Genomic DNA, 15845 nt, shown 5'->3' with positions numbered 1-15845 from the left:
TAGCAGGACGCCCAGGCATTTTGATGATTCCTAGGAAATCACTTGGAAAAAAACCAACAAATAATTCTTTCAATGATTAGGAGGAGCGGGGGCAATCTATAACACAGAGGGTAATCTACAGCCTCTGGAGAGATTTTCCTCTCTCCAGGACAGGCCTTTCACCTCAGAGTCACAATTTTCAAGGGGACTCTTGGATCCTTGCCCTGGAAACCTCCTTGTATATGTCACAGGAACATGGCCTCTCTGGATGGTCAGGAGTGAGGAAGGCATCCAGGTAAGACACTTAGACTTACAGAATCAGAAGAAATTGTGCTAGCTTTGCTAAACTGGTTTCATTTTTTGGCCATTCCTGTCTTGAACACTTTCTGGCTCCTGCGTTACAGCCACATGGGTAGGTATGCACTAGAGAAAGCAGACCAGTTTGCTGCACAATTGGGAAAGGCTGTACCACACAACTCAGAAGTCGTCATACCACACTCAGGGAGAAGGCAGGGTGATGTGGGAGTGTCATATATCAATCTGTTACTTTCATTGGTTAATTAATAAAGAAGCTGCTTGGCCTGATTGGAGTAAACAGAACATAATGCTGGGAGGAAGAGGAAGTGAGGCAGATGCCATGCCTTTTCTCTCCAGGGCAGACAGGATGAAGCAAGCCGCCAGGTCAGACATGCTGAATCTTTCCCGGTAAGACTGGTGCTACACAGATTACTAAATATGGGTTAGGCAAGATGTGAGAATTAGCCATTAAGAGGCTAGAACTAATGGGCCAAGCAGTGTTTAAAAGAATACAGTTTCTGTGTAGTTATTTCGGGACATAAGCTAGCCAGGCGGCCGGGAGCCGGGTGGCAGGAACACAGCCCGCAGCTCCTTCTACAGCAGTGGGCCAGGTCATTGACTTCTGGTAACTGATCACTCTTCTTCAAAGACTGACTAGGGAGAGATGCATGAGCCCACGCACATCACTCCCTGGGCCTCATCATCTTCTCGGGGGTTCCTCGGGTCACTCCCACCCACTGACATCTGACTGTCGTCTCGCTACAAGAAAGAAATTGCTTTACAACAATTTCCTTTCAAGTTTTATTGGTTTTAGAAAATGCTACATTATGATACTGAAGCAAACTAAGAAGAGCATGCAAAGCAAGTTTGTCAGATTTCCTCCCGGGGCAGCAGGACGGCTCAAGAGCAAAGGTACTCTCGTCAAGTCTGAAGTTTGGTGGTCTGAGTTCCATCCCCAGACCCGCATGGTAAAAGGAGATAATGGACTCTGAATATTGCCCTCTGACCTCCATTGCACACACACTACAGCTCCCCACATTCACAAAATAAATAGATACATTCAAAAATGTGATGTGAGTGAATTAAAAATCCATCCTCATTATTTTATCTAGACGTACCTACCGTGAATATTTGCTAAGCACTGTTCTAGACACTTCTATGCATGTATTCTGATAAAAAAAAAAAGTAGGGGATGGAACTCATTTTACAAAAGTAGACTGTGTTATTTTTGGTAAAAGTATCAAGTTTAATACTATTCTCAAATTTAACTTGAAAAAGAAATAGAAGGAAAACTGAAAGTTTTTCTGCTACAGGAAATATATAGTGACAGAAATAGTAGCAGAATGTTCATAATTCCTGGTCATTCCTCCAGCTGAGGGGTGGGCCTATTTCTCCACACCCATGAGTCTGTGCTGGGCCTGGACTTCTTTGGCCAGTAGAATACCGTAGAAATGATGTCACTCCCGCTCTGGGCCCCGCCTTCCATAGAACTGGCTGTGCCGCTTCCCTCCTTTGGGAACCCTCACCATGCAGTAAGGAAGCTCAAGCAACTGCACAGGTATACCAGCCACAAGAAGAAGCGAGAGGCTCCTGGCTATTGGCCCCAACCTAAAGCCCAGACAGCAGCCTGCGTTGGCTTCACCGGCCACAGGAGTAGGTTCACTTAGGAGCAGTACTCCAGCCTCAGGTGAGCCATCCAGTTCCGTGAGGTAAATATCTCTACTCTGAGTCTGGCCCAAACTGCCAAATCATGATCAGACACACGATTTTAGGGCACTATGTTTCGATATAGTTTGCTAAGCTGTAACGGGTAGTCAAAACACCAGAAAAGAAAAGGGTTGTGGAGCTGGAGAACTCCTGCAGCGATTTCAGAAGATCCACAGCAGGCAGCTCACAGCCACTGTTAACCCAGACCAGGGGATCTGATGCCCTCTTCTGGCCTCCTCGGGAACTGAACGCATGTGCTCATCGACACAACATACCATAAAAGGTAACAAAAGAAATCCTTTCTTTTAAAAAGATGCAAAGATTTAAAAGCACAGTACGACAGTTGTCTAGGAGATAAGAAGCCCTGAGTTCAATTTCCCATACAGGAAAAAAGGTTAAAGAAAGTGTTTTAATTGACCTCAGAATTTCTGATATATCACAAGTGTTTTTATCCTTATAGTATGTTCTGAAACAAAATCCTAGAGTGAGTCTTAGCTCCACGTTTTAACATAAAATATTAACCAGACATCTTTCACATCTTGATTCCTGACTACACACACACACACACAGCCGTGAGTGTTTTAGTCCTCTCGCTTGGTGTTTAAGGATGGCTATTGGAACTCCGTCCTTAGCTAGTAACAGACAAGCATGATCTCCAGTCACAGTTTTGGGTAGTGATGTTGTGGTTCGAGAGAGACTGGCCCCCCATAGGCTAATATATTCGAGTAGTTCTGAGTGGGCAGAACTGCTTGGGAAGGATTAGAAAGTGTGGTCTTGTTGGAGAAGGTGTGTCACTAGGAGCAGGATTTATCTCATCAGACATGCATTCCATCTATCTATCTATATAGCTATCTATCTATATATCTATCTATCATCTATCTATCTACCATCTATCTATCATCTATCAATCATCTATCTACTATATACCTACTTATCATTCATCATCTATCAATCATCTATTATCTATCTATATATATACCTACTTATCATCTATCTATCTACCATCTATCAATCATCTATCTATCATATATCTATCTCTATATCGCTATCTCTCTCTGCCTCATGCATGTGTCTCAAGACGTGAGCGCTCAGCTGCTGCCCCAGCACCACGCCTACCTTCCTGCCACCATGATCTCTGCCATGGTTGTCACGTATTCACCCTCTGAAATGGTAAGCAAGCCCCCAATTCAATACTTTCTTCAATAAGCTGCTTTGGCCATGGTGTCTCTTCATAGCAAGAGAACAGTAACTAAAATGAATAACTACAGCACCAGTGTCTTTGGTATTTTGTGTTCCTTAACGTCTAGACTGAGGCCAGTCTATTTTCCTTCTCTTTCATGGATCCACTTTTTCTAACTAGCACTCTGAAGTTTCTTTTCTCCCGTCTTTTTAATTCAGCAACGGGCTCAAGATAGTCCTGAGTCAAGGTGCACGATTCTTTTCCAGGGGCCCAGCAGCCCCATCTGTCTACAGTGCATTCCGTGAGTATCCCAGAAGGCTCTGTTTCAGCTATCAACCTGACACACACACCCATTTCCATCCCTAGTGAGCTTCTTCTGCTTCTCCTTCAGAGACAGATGATGCTTACATCGGATACTTACATCAAGTATTATTTCCTGGATTGCTTCAATCTCTGCCTTTTTTATTTGCTGTTATTGTAAGCTGGCAATGGTGCTAAATGATGTTGACTCAGCTTGGGAGTCCGTGGTTTACTCTACATCCTCTTTCAGTTCTGCTTGAGCGAAGGAAAATCTTAGTTCTGTGCACACAGCTGTTGATTAGGGTCTCACTACATAGCCCCGGCTGGCCTGGAACTTGCTATGTAGACCAGGCTGGCCCTGAACTCAAGGAGATCCTCTTGCCTCTGCCTTACACATTCTGAGATTAAAGGTATGCAGCCCCATACCCAGCTAATCCTGGTTGAATTTCTATCCCTATTTAAGGAGGAAAAAAAAATCATTCTTGTCCTTACGCATCAAGAAATGGTGTCTCTGTTGCCGTGAGAGAACTCTGGCTGCAATCTTATTTGTTCTAGCAGTGCCTGGAAAGGAGCCAATTAAATTAAAATGCAAGGACAGCCAACACCAGGGTCAGAAGGAAGCGGGCAGGATGAGAACGGGAGCGAGCGATCGAATTCAGCCTCTCTGCCAAGTGACTAGATGTACAAATATTTGAAGGGCTGCCAAGCCTCAGCCCAGAGTTTCTGTTTGAATTCTATAAATCTCAAATCTGATCTTATCTCAGGTGGTAGAAGCTGAGTTCATTTCAAATGCTTGTTAACCTAATTAGGTGACCGAGCTAAGTATACACTGAGTAGGAGGACAGGATGGGTGAGTGAGCAGGCAGGTGGGGCGGAGACTTTCATTTCCCTAAGAGGAGCTGCTGCTGCTGCTGCTGGTGGTGGTGGTGGTGGTGGTGGTGGTGATTTATTTTAGAAATCTGCATCTTTAATTAAGGATGAAGAGCATCTCATTTATCATGTGTGCCTAACATCGTCATAGACAAAGCATCATTGAGTTCTAAGAGCCCTAGAATTTTTCCAAGAAGCCCAAGTCACTGGGTAGACACATCAGACGTCACCTTCTGACTCCTTAATGTCTTCCACTTCATTTAGTCCCTCTGTGTAGCAGCGCCTGTCCTGTTTGTTGGCGCACTGTGGGCGTCTCAAGAAGGATACTGATAAAGCCAATAGATGAGCATCAGCCTGGCTGGGCTGAATCCACATGCCACTGTCGAAGCGGTGAGATTGTGACCCTGTGGGTGTCTATTTTGCATGTGCAGGGGTGCATGGTGGGAAGAGTGGCTGGGGCCAAAGAGAAAGGATAGGTGTCCAGCGGTGGCGTACAGGCACCTTTAATCCCAGCACTCTGGAGACAGAGGTAGGCGGTCCTCTGTGTATGCCAGCCTGGTCTACAAGAGCTAGTTCCAGGACAGCTAGAGCTGTTACACAGAGAAACCCTGTCTCAAAAAAAAGAAAAGAAAAAAGAGAGAGAAAGGACAGGAAAAGTCCTATTCTGCCATCTCCTCATTTTGGCAGGCTCTTGCTCACTACAGGCTGGTAGATTTAAGTCGGTTCCTGTGAAGAGGATATTGAGACAGAGAGTCAAAGAGCCAATCTAATGAGAAGCCAGGGGGGATCCAGGGCATAACTGGAGTTGAGTCAAAGCCACGAAGAGAGAAATCTGATTCCAAGCCCCAACATAGCCACAGGGTCCTGCTGGCTCGGGGACCGGCTGACACAGTGGCAGAGGATGGGCTACTAGCAGCTCGGCTACAGGGCCACAGGTACAGCTTAGCTCCTCCATGCACCAGGCAGGCTCCTACACTATGGTGCTGAGGCTGGGACCTAAGACACATCCGGCCAGAGCAGTGGGCTGCTCAGAACCTATCTTCACATCCTCTGTCTTTACCTGGGACAGATGCCGTAACAGGTCCCTTATCCCCAAGAACAAGCCGGGGGATATGGGTGTGCATAGACACCGTTAAGTTTTACATAAGACTCACACTCTACAGTGCACAGTCTCAGCAGAGACCAGTGCACTGCTTGCAAGTCAGTAAACGTGTTTTCAGTTCTAATACATGTCAGACCTTGGAAACCTCACTAGAGACAGCACTTCCTTCTTACTGCTAGAGTCCTCCACTGGATCAAAACAGACAGCCGTCGGTTGTTCCTGCTTCCAGATGTGGTACATTTAAAATATATATAAAAACAGAAGAACAGAAAATCAAGTTTTTTCTTACAGTCTAAAACAAAATTTTTCCTATATTCAGTCTTCTTGAGAAAAGAATATGATATTATATTTTTTCTTTCTCTGTTCTGTCTAGACATATGTTAACATTTCTGTGCTTTTTGTTTTGTTTTGTTTTGTTTTGTTTGTTTTTCAAGACAGGGTTTCTCTGTAGCTTTGGTTCCTGTCCTGGAACTAGCTCTTGTAGACCAGGCTGGCCTCGAACTCACAGAGATTCACCTGCCTCTGCCTCCCAAGTGCTGGGATTAAAGGCGTGCGCCACCACCACCCAGCCATATTTCTACACTTTTAATTAAATGAAACTTTCCATCGCTATAATTAAATTCCTAAGATTAAGATAGCTAACTTATAAGAAGAAAAGGTTCTTTTGTTTTGACTCTCACGTTCAGAGGTTTCAACCAGAGGTTAGAAGGACCCATGGCCTTGGGCTGGATGTTGCTGGACGGTGATGATGGAGGCACATGAGACCAATGTCTCACTCAATGGCCAAGAATCAAAAGAAGAAAGGAAACAAAGACACTGGAGCCTCCAACTCCTGTGAGGACACACCCCAGACCTAAGACCCTCTATTCAGACCTGTCTCCCAGAAGGCCATGGAACCTCTTTATATTTCTGTAAACTGTCAAGTGCTGTGACTACAGCCTCTGACAGAAACAGCTTGAGGGAGGAAGATTGCTGTGGCTCAGTTTCTGAGGTCAATTATGGTGGGACAGCATGGTTGAGCATCTTCATAGTGGTGAGAACTCACGGCGGAGGCTGTGCACATCACAGAGGACCAGGAAGCAGACAGCACAGCCAGCTAGAACCTTCCAAAAGCCCAGCCTTAGTTACTTGCCTATACCAGCTGGTCCCTACCTTTCCGAAACAGCTTCTCCAGCTACGAAGTCAGCATTCAGAAAGCGAGCATGCAACACTGTGTGACACCGTAGCCCAAGAGGTGTGAGCAAATGTCTGTAGATAGGAAACAGACAACAGACCAGAGTCAGCTTGCTGAACCAATGAGTTCTATGGGGGTTACTTACAGGAATATGGGTGAGGGATAATTTACAGGAGCAGAAATGACTCTCGGACAGCTGCATCAACAAAGCCCACCCCAGCAGGAGTGACAGCTCATGAAAGTTGGGAAAGCTGGAGCTCACCGCACAGCCTGGTCTGGAGAATGTCTTCCAGATAACTCAGTTGGACTGAGCCTCTTTCAGGCAGCAACAATTGTCATGAATAATGAAAAATACTTTTTAAATATTTTGTAAAGAGAATTATCAAGTAAAATTTTGAGTTTTTTTTAAAGCATTTCTTTTCTTTCTTCCTTACTTTCTTTTTTCTTTTTCTTTTTTTAGAAAGGGTCACCCTATGTAGACCAGGCTGGCCTCGAATTCACAGAAATTTGCCTGCCTCTGTCTCCCGAGTGCTGGTATTAAAGGCTTGTACCATCATCACCCGGGTGAAAATCCCCATTCTTTTTTTTTTTTTTAAGATTTATTTATTTATTTGGCATACAGTGTCCTGACTGCATGTGTTCCTGGATGCCAGAAGAGGGCATCAGGTTTCGTTACAGATGGTTGTGAGCCACCACGTGGTTGCTGAAATTGAACTCAGGACCTCCAAAAAAGCAACCAGTGCTCTTAACCTCTGAGATATCTCTCCAGCCGCAGAATCCCCCTTTTTTTTTTTAATTCTTTATCTTTGTTTTTTTTTATTTTTTTTTTAATTTTTCGAAACAGGGTTTCTCTGTAGCTTTGAAGCCTCAAACTCACAGAGAGCCACCTGTTTCTACCACCCGAGCACTGGGATTAAAGGTGTGTGAAAACAATCTTTTTTCATTTTACATACCAATCCCAGTTCCTGCTCCCTCCCCTCCTCCCACTCCCTCTACTTTCTCTCCACTACCCAACTGCTCCTCAAGAGGGTAAGGCCTCCCACGGGGAGTCAATGAAGTCTGTGTGTTGAGGCAGGACCAACCCCTCCCCCAGAATCCCCATTCTTACAGGCACTCTTCACTCTGACTCATGAGGACATACCAAATTCATGCTGTCTTAGTTTCCTCTCCAATTTTCCACGGTTACTAAACTTTGATAAATTCTAAACTTATCTGGTTTCCTTTGAGGAATGGAATGTTGACCCTATATTCATGAGCCATAAATGCCTGATCTTGATCCTTAAAAGTCTTTGGAAATATGGCACACTTAAGAAAGGGCTGTTTTCAAAATGAGTTCCATACAGCATTAAACATGGGAAACCAAGCAAAATCCACTGAGGTAAAATGTGACATAGTAAAAATAATTTTCCTTAGAAAACGTATTTGCTGTTTTCTCACCAAAGCAACAAAAGGCTCTGTTTTCGCTTCTTTTGATGATTTCTGAAGTTCCTGAGCTCTCTAAATTATTCTTTCTGAAATAGTCTCTCTTTGGAAAAGCAGATTTTTTTTTACACAGAAAGAACTGGTGGTTTGTTTTTTTTAAAAAAAAATACCTTTTTTTGAGTAACAGAATAAAATATTTATCAAACTGTCTCCCAGTCTCCCAACATGAGCTTACGAAAATGTGCTACTGGAAGTTTTATGGTGACAGCAAAAGTTCTCAGGGACATCCATTTACATACGGTTCCTATACCCCAGCCCAGCCAGCCAACTACATACAGTTCCTATACCCCAGCCCAGCCAGCCAATTACATATGGTTCCTATACCCCAGCCCAGCCAGCCAATTACATACGGTTCCTATACCCCAGCCCAGCCAGCCAACTACATACGGTTCCTATACCCCAGCCCAGCCAGCCGTGTACATATGGCTCTTACACCCCAGCCCAGCTTTTAAATATTTCAGACAACCTCCAAAGCGTGTTCTCAGAAGCTAGCCCCGTCATAAACACACACTATTCAAGATCTGAGGGACAGAGCAAGTCAGAGCATGGCATCCCTAACCTGGTGGAGAAAATTCCAGAAGCTCTCCCCCAGTGCTATTTTTGACAACTGAAGGAAATGTGGGCTCTCTGGGAGAAGAAGATACGATTTATAAAGTTGGCTGAGCCGGCATCTTCCCAGGCAGTGGAAAGCCAGGCAGTGGCTCCGTATTAATAGGTATGTTCTATACCCTTGAATCCTGCGGTTTCTCTGCTGGGGAGTAATGAAACGATTTGGTTTTCTGTCCAAGTAATAACAAGTCTTGCTCAAGGAGGCTAGTTTCCTTTAAAGCTCTGAAATTGGGGTTGTGGTGGGGCTGGCTATTTTTTCCCCCGTGGTCGGAAAAAAAAATAAAGTCAGCATTGAAAGACTTATTTCTCTACAGCAAAAGAGAGAAAGCTACTCATTCTCCCACGGTCTCCGTGGAACGTGTCCCCCACACACCATAATTTTGCATCTTGGTAACGAGGCCCAAGACTGTGTGCAGAAACTCTGTCCTCTTGGTGAACACTTAAGTATAGTGTCTGCTTATGCTGAGCAGCCTCCACGCCCGTCTCTCTTGTGAACTCCCCAGATCATCAAGAAACCTGTGGAAGATTTTTCCTACCAATTTTTTCTTTTCTCTCAAACTTAGGGTAGCAATGATTTATTGCTGAGGGTAGGAATAGAATTTCAATGTAAGCCCTTTGCCCTTAAGATCATCCCAAGCAGACAAAAATGAAGAAAAATGAGAATCAAACTTTAAAATTTGATTTTGGAATCAGTGATGGTAGAGAAAGATTCAGGCATAAAGCACCCCCAAACTTAATTATTTGAGTTTGATGGGATGTGTAAATTGAGAAATGTATATAAAATCAGACTAATTTCCAAGCATGTAAGCTAGCTAGCTTCTGCTTATTATATATTAAAAAATCAGAAACTGTTATCTAATTTGCCTGAAATATGCCATCAAATCGTGTGTTAGGCTTAATAGAGTATATGTAATTGTTTATCTGATGCTTAGGCATCGGGAGGAAAGGTCATCACATGACAGAAGGCCGTCCCACTTGGTCTTTCAGTGTGTGTGTGTCCTAGAACTAACTCTGTAGACCGGGCTGGCCTTGAACTCAGAGATCTGCCTGCCTCTGCCTCCTGAGTGCTGGAATTAAAGGCGTGCACCTTCACCGCCTGGCTTGTGCGTGTCTTTTAGACAGGGACTCTGACACCTCCCTTCATGAAAGCTGGGGACCAGCCAGAAGAATCCCCAAAGTCTCTCACATGCAACTCAGTCCATACGTTCACATGCATGTACACACATGCGTGCACACACATACACATCGACCCACACTCACCTGGCACAACGTCATCCCCTAAATAAGGCCCACAGAGTACTAGACTTAGACAAAACTGCAGCCTTTTCCAAGATGCAAACTGATTTGAAAAGACCTCTGTGTACAATACCCGGAGACTCTGAAAGGGCCCCCAGTCAATGGAGCCCTGTGCTTCATTCAGCCCTCACCCTAGGCTGTGAGAATGGGGTAGGGAGGAACCATCCATTGCTCTACCTAATGAAGCCAACAACCTTCTTCAGTGCAGGAAGACAAGCCTATGTAGAGAATAGAGTCGGAGCCTGCACTGGGGCGGAGCAAGCAGGGGATGATTTGGGGTGCTCTGGGGTGATCTGTTGTGTTTTGGTTCATTGATACTGAGGTTGGGCTAACAGACCAATCAGTGCACAACCCCTTTGCATCATGGTCAAGACGAGGCCATGCTCTGCTATTTATCATCCACTTTTTATTATTGTTATTTGTCCCTTCTTAAAGAGCACCCGTAATGTGCTTTGTGCGGTATAGTAACACAGAGGGACACTGGAGAGACTGTCATAAAAGAAGTTGTTATACTCACAGATCCCAAGAATCACACAAAGAGGCCCCAGTACTGGTCAGGAGGGAGAGATTAAAAAAAAAAAAAGGCAAGAGCCTTTACTGTGTTTTTACATGAAGCAGGGGAAGGAGACTCAGGATCACCATTTTGGGCAGTTTCAGTGGGCTCTGCATCCCAGTGCCGTCTCTCATTTCCTGTCACCTGCAGTCAGACAGTCTATATAACCCAGTAAGAGACAGTTTAGGCTCTGGGCTGTAAGTCAGATGGATTACATACAAAAGGTGTGCTCACTGGCAAGTTATTTGCTATATCCAGGAGTTAGCAGCCATGGAATTAACAAGGTTGTGGACTTCAAAATGTAGCAGAAGAAAAATACTTGGTCTGGGGCTGTAACTCATTCGCAGAGTGCTTGCCTAGCACAAAGTCCCAGGCCCCATTCCAGGACTGCATAACCTGGGGAGGGGAGGGGATGGCTCACACTTACCAGCCTAGCATTTGGAGGGTGAAGGGGGATGAGCTCAAGATTAGCCTCAACCATACAGCAAGTTTGAGGCCAGTCTGGGCTATGTGAGACCCTACCTAAAGAGAACAAAAGAGGGAGAGAAGAAAGAGAAAAAAAAAAGCTTGCACAATCCTGAATTTCCACTCTCATACTCCTTACCCCAAACCAAAGCCATCTAAAATATAATACATGTATAAATTGTATATAGTGTAACTCTACATCTATAATTATATATGCATTATCGATACTATATTAACATATGCATTAACCCATGCATACTCCTGGAAAAGTAATACCCTTTCAAACTCTACAGTGCGTTTTGTATGTGTACTTGACTTCAGGTGCCATGCATAGTTTCCTGCACCACATCTGGAAGACCCTTCTGGATTGTATTTGGCACATACGCAGCATCCAGCCGCCATGTAATATTGCTTAGGATATATTTGATTACGCACCCTTTAAAGAAAGTCTCTTGGTGGCGTCCTCACAGGAGCACGGCTTCAAAGCTCCTTTACTCGAGAATCTCTCTGAATTGTAATAACCACGTCCCCGGGGAGGTGCCCACTCAGTTTCACCACATGAGTGGACATGAGAGTCCAGAATTGTCATGCCAACTTACAGCCACACCCGAGTGTCTCCATTTCCCCACGTGCACCGATAAGCTGAGCTCCAGGCTACGGTGGCACATCCGTGCAGACTCAGGCAATGAGAGAGTGGCTGCTCACGCTATGCTCCCCTCTTAGGCTGTCCCAATTGCTGGCAGTGCCAACAGACTAAATTGGGAAAGTTTCTGTCCTCCCATGCTGTAGTGTGTGCGCGTGTGCGTGTGCGTGTGTGTGTGTGTGTGTGTGTGTGAACTCTGGCATGTCTGTTGAGGTGAGAGGACAGCTCACAGGGACTCAATTCTCTCCTTCTGCTACGTGGGCTTAGGGAAACCAAACTCAGATCTTCAGTCTTGGTGACAAGTGCCTGTACTCTGAGTCATCTTCCTGCCCCAGAACCTTATTTTATTTCATGTGGATAGGGCTTCACTATGTAGTCCTGGTTGACCTGGGTTCACTTTGTAGACCAGGCTAGCCTAGAATTCACAGAGATCTGCCTGCCTCTGCCCCTGTCTCTGCCCCTGTCTCTGCCCCTGGCCCTGCCCCTGCCCTTGCTCCAGCCCCTGTGTCTGCCTCTGCCTCCTGGAATGCCATGACTAAAGGCATATGCACCACACCCAGCAAGAGACCTTATTTTAAAGACCATCCAGCATCTCCTTCATTTAGATAAAAAAATTAATTCATCAAAATGTCAGTGAACCCAAATCATAGAAAATAGTACAAAAGCTGTGTGTACGGAGGGAGAATTGTATTTAACAGGGACGTCAGAAGGAAGCATAGCAGTTAGGAAACAGGGACCACCTGGCTTGTGGAGGACAAGGAAAGAGAGGAGATTCTTGGTGCCGTCCTAGAGTCAGAAGCATAGCTTGGACCCTGTGAACTTCAACAATAAAGGCAAGGCAAGACTGGACTCCAGTGTGCCTGCACGCAAATGTGTCAATCAGTCTCACACCCAGCAAGCAAGCCCTAGGGCTCCCACAACACTGCAGCCTTGCCTCGTAGTAGCCACAGAGATAAAAAAAAAAAAAAAAAAAAAAAAAAAAAAAACTATCTAAATGATGCAAGAAGGGACCGGGACCGTAGAGATGACTCAGCAGTTAGGAGCACTGGTTACTCTTCCAAAGGACAGGAGTTTGATTCCTACACAGCAGCTCACAAGCAGCTGTGACTCTAGTTCCAGGGGATCTGACGCCCTCTTCTGGCCTCCAGACACTACACGCATGTGGCGCACATACACACATGCAGGCAAAACACTCATACACAGTAAGTTTTAAAAAAAGACAAGAAGAAGTAAAAACCATGTGAGATCTCTATCAATTAAAGAAATATATAGTTTATAATTTAAAGTCTTCCCACATTAAAAACTTCAAGTCCGGATAGTGATTTCTTTCAAACACTTAAAGGAAGAAATAAAACCGCTCCAGCATAGTCTAAGGGGAAAAGAGAGAAAATCTCCCCAGCATAATCTAAGAGGGAAAAGAGGAAAACCCTCTCGTTTTCTGAAATCAAACTTACCTCGAGATTAGGTAGGTAGATAGATAGATAGATAGATAATAGAAGATAGATGTAGAAAACGAAACTATATACCAATAGCCCTCATAAATATAAAAATAAAAAGTCTTAGTTAATCCTTGGCAAATCTAACACAAAAATAATATTTACTTATTCAAGGAGTTCATCCCAGGAACTCAATACTGGCTTAAGATTCAAAAAATTACAACTGTAATTCGCCATATTAAGAGAATTAAAGAGGAACCTTGTATGATTGTCTCAAGAGATGCAGAAAAACTATTTGGTGAAATTCTGTTCACATATGCATGGAGATATTTAATCAGCAACCCATGGCTCATGTCCTGCTCAATGGTAAGAAATTAAATGCTTCTTTTCAAAATCAGTAAAAAGATGACATCCACCTTCATCTCTTCTGTGAACTGCCGAATCCTGGAATTCTGCTCCAATCAATTAAGAAGAAAATTCATTGGGGCACACATGCACACACACATATACACACCTACACATATGCACATAAATACAGACATACCTACACATATACGTATATCTACACATGCACATGAAAACACACATGTACACACAGCTACACACACATGCACATACATGCACATTCAGCTTCACACACACACACAAATTCTCTTCATTCATAGAAAACATGTTCTTAAATGATTCTAAGGAGTTAGAAATCCAAATCACTCTACAATCCCAGCCCTCAGGAGGCTGAAGCAGGAGAATAGTGAGCCAAAGGGGCTAGCCTGGGTTATAGTGAGACCTGGCTTTACCATGCTGCTCTGTTGCAGCTGGTGTGTGTGTGTGTGTGTGTGTGTGTGTGTATACATATACAGTTCCTGGAACTAATAAATAAGTGCACTTAGCAATGTTACAGCATATGAAACATGTTCAAAACTCAGAGTCTCAGTGGGAAGAGCCATTGCTGTTCAAGTTTGGATTCCAGTCCGTGTTAATCTGGGCGCAGTGGCACAGACCTGTGACGCCAGCACTGCACTGGAGAAGGGGGAGATGGGCAGACTGCAGGAGGCTTACTGCCCAGGCAGTGTAACCGAAAGGGCAAGTTCCAGGTTCAGTGACAGACTGCCTCAAAAACAAGGTGGGGAACAATAGGACTCCATATCAGCCTCCCGCCTCCAGACGTGTGCACACAAGCATGCACACCCTCACATACACTTGTCACGCATATGCATATGACACACATACACACAAGCCCTTTTTATTTTTATTTTTTTTGCAACAATCTTGCTATGTAACCCACTCTGCCCTCAAAACGGGTATCCTCCTGCCTCAGCTTTCTGAATGCTGGCATTACATGTACTACTGTGCCTGGCATCAGACTTAGTTCTGATTTATAAATGCCAACAAATATCTGAAGTCTGGAACTTTAGAAGAGTTTCTCAATAGCTTGAAAAAAGTAAGGTGCTAGAAAATCACAACAAAAATGCATGAAAAAGCTGCAGAATGAAAACTGCACACAGCTGCATGGGAAAGCTGCAGAATGAAACTGCACACAGCTGCATGGGAAAGCTGCATGATGAAAACTGCACACAGCTGCATGGGAAAGCTGCAGAATGAAACTGCACACAGCTGCATGGGAAAGCTGCATGATGAAAACTGCACACAGCTGCATGGGAAAGCTGCAGAATGAAACTGCACACAGCTGCATGGGAAAGCTGCATGATGAAAACTGCACACAGCTGCATGGGAAAGCTGCATGATGAAAACTGCACACAGCTGCATGGGAAAGCTGCAGGATGAAAACTGCACACAGCTGGGAAGGCTTACACGTTCTAGGTAAATAAAGACAGCACAACAGTGACGGGCCGATTCAGTATGGTAAAGATGCCACTCTCCTCCCAAATTGATCTGCAGATTGTGTTGATATACTCTCACGTTTCTTTCAAGGAGCCTTCTTTGGGTTTGCTTTGTTTTGTTTGACAGAAATCGAAAAGTTGACTCTAAAATTTACAATATACAAGGAAAACATGCAAAAAAAAAAAAAGCCAAAGGAATCTTGAAAAAACATGGCAAAGCTAGATTTGCCAAGTTCCAGGGGGAAACTGTTTTCTTTTAATTAAGGACATACCTTTAAATCTAGGACATACCTCTGGCTGTCCTAGAACTTGCTACGTATACAGGCTGGCCTTGAGCTCACAGAGTGCTGGTATTAAATGTTTCTACCTCCTGAGTGCTGGGACTAAATGCAGGTGCTACCATGCCTGGCTCAGGATAAAAATCTTACCAGCCTTTTGGTAATCGGTGATTTGTTAGGAAACAAAAAATACTAGCCACAAAAGAAAAAAAATGAGAAATAAGACTTGCTTAGGGCCGTAGCTAAATGGTGGAGTGTTTGTCCAGTAAGCAAAGAGCCTGGGTTCAGTCTCCAGCTCTGGGAGGGGGTAAGGGGCCTTATCAACAATGCAAAAAGTCACGCCCCAAGACCGCAAAGGTAAGTCTCCCAAGGCCAGAACTCAGGGAATGTTCTGCTGGTGGAAGGAGACCCTACCTGGCAGCCTCGATTCTCTGGGTCTGAGTTGTCCTGAGGATTCAGCTATCACTCTGCAAAGGTTCCAGGGCTCTAAGCAGTATGAGCTCATTCATCCCTACTCCCCTGAGATAATGAAGCCACAGTGGGGATGGTCCTGGATTCAGAAAGGGGAGCAATGGAACCCTTGATCTCCACGTACAGGTTGCTGGTGTGTGTGTGTGTGTGTGTGTGTGTGTG

The sequence above is a fragment of the Microtus oregoni genome, unplaced genomic scaffold (assembly GCF_018167655.1).
Source record: "Microtus oregoni isolate MIOR12 unplaced genomic scaffold, Mior012 000054F_ref0000373, whole genome shotgun sequence".
Lineage (NCBI taxonomy): Eukaryota > Metazoa > Chordata > Mammalia > Rodentia > Cricetidae > Microtus > Microtus oregoni.
This window is presented reverse-complemented; position numbering follows the sequence as displayed.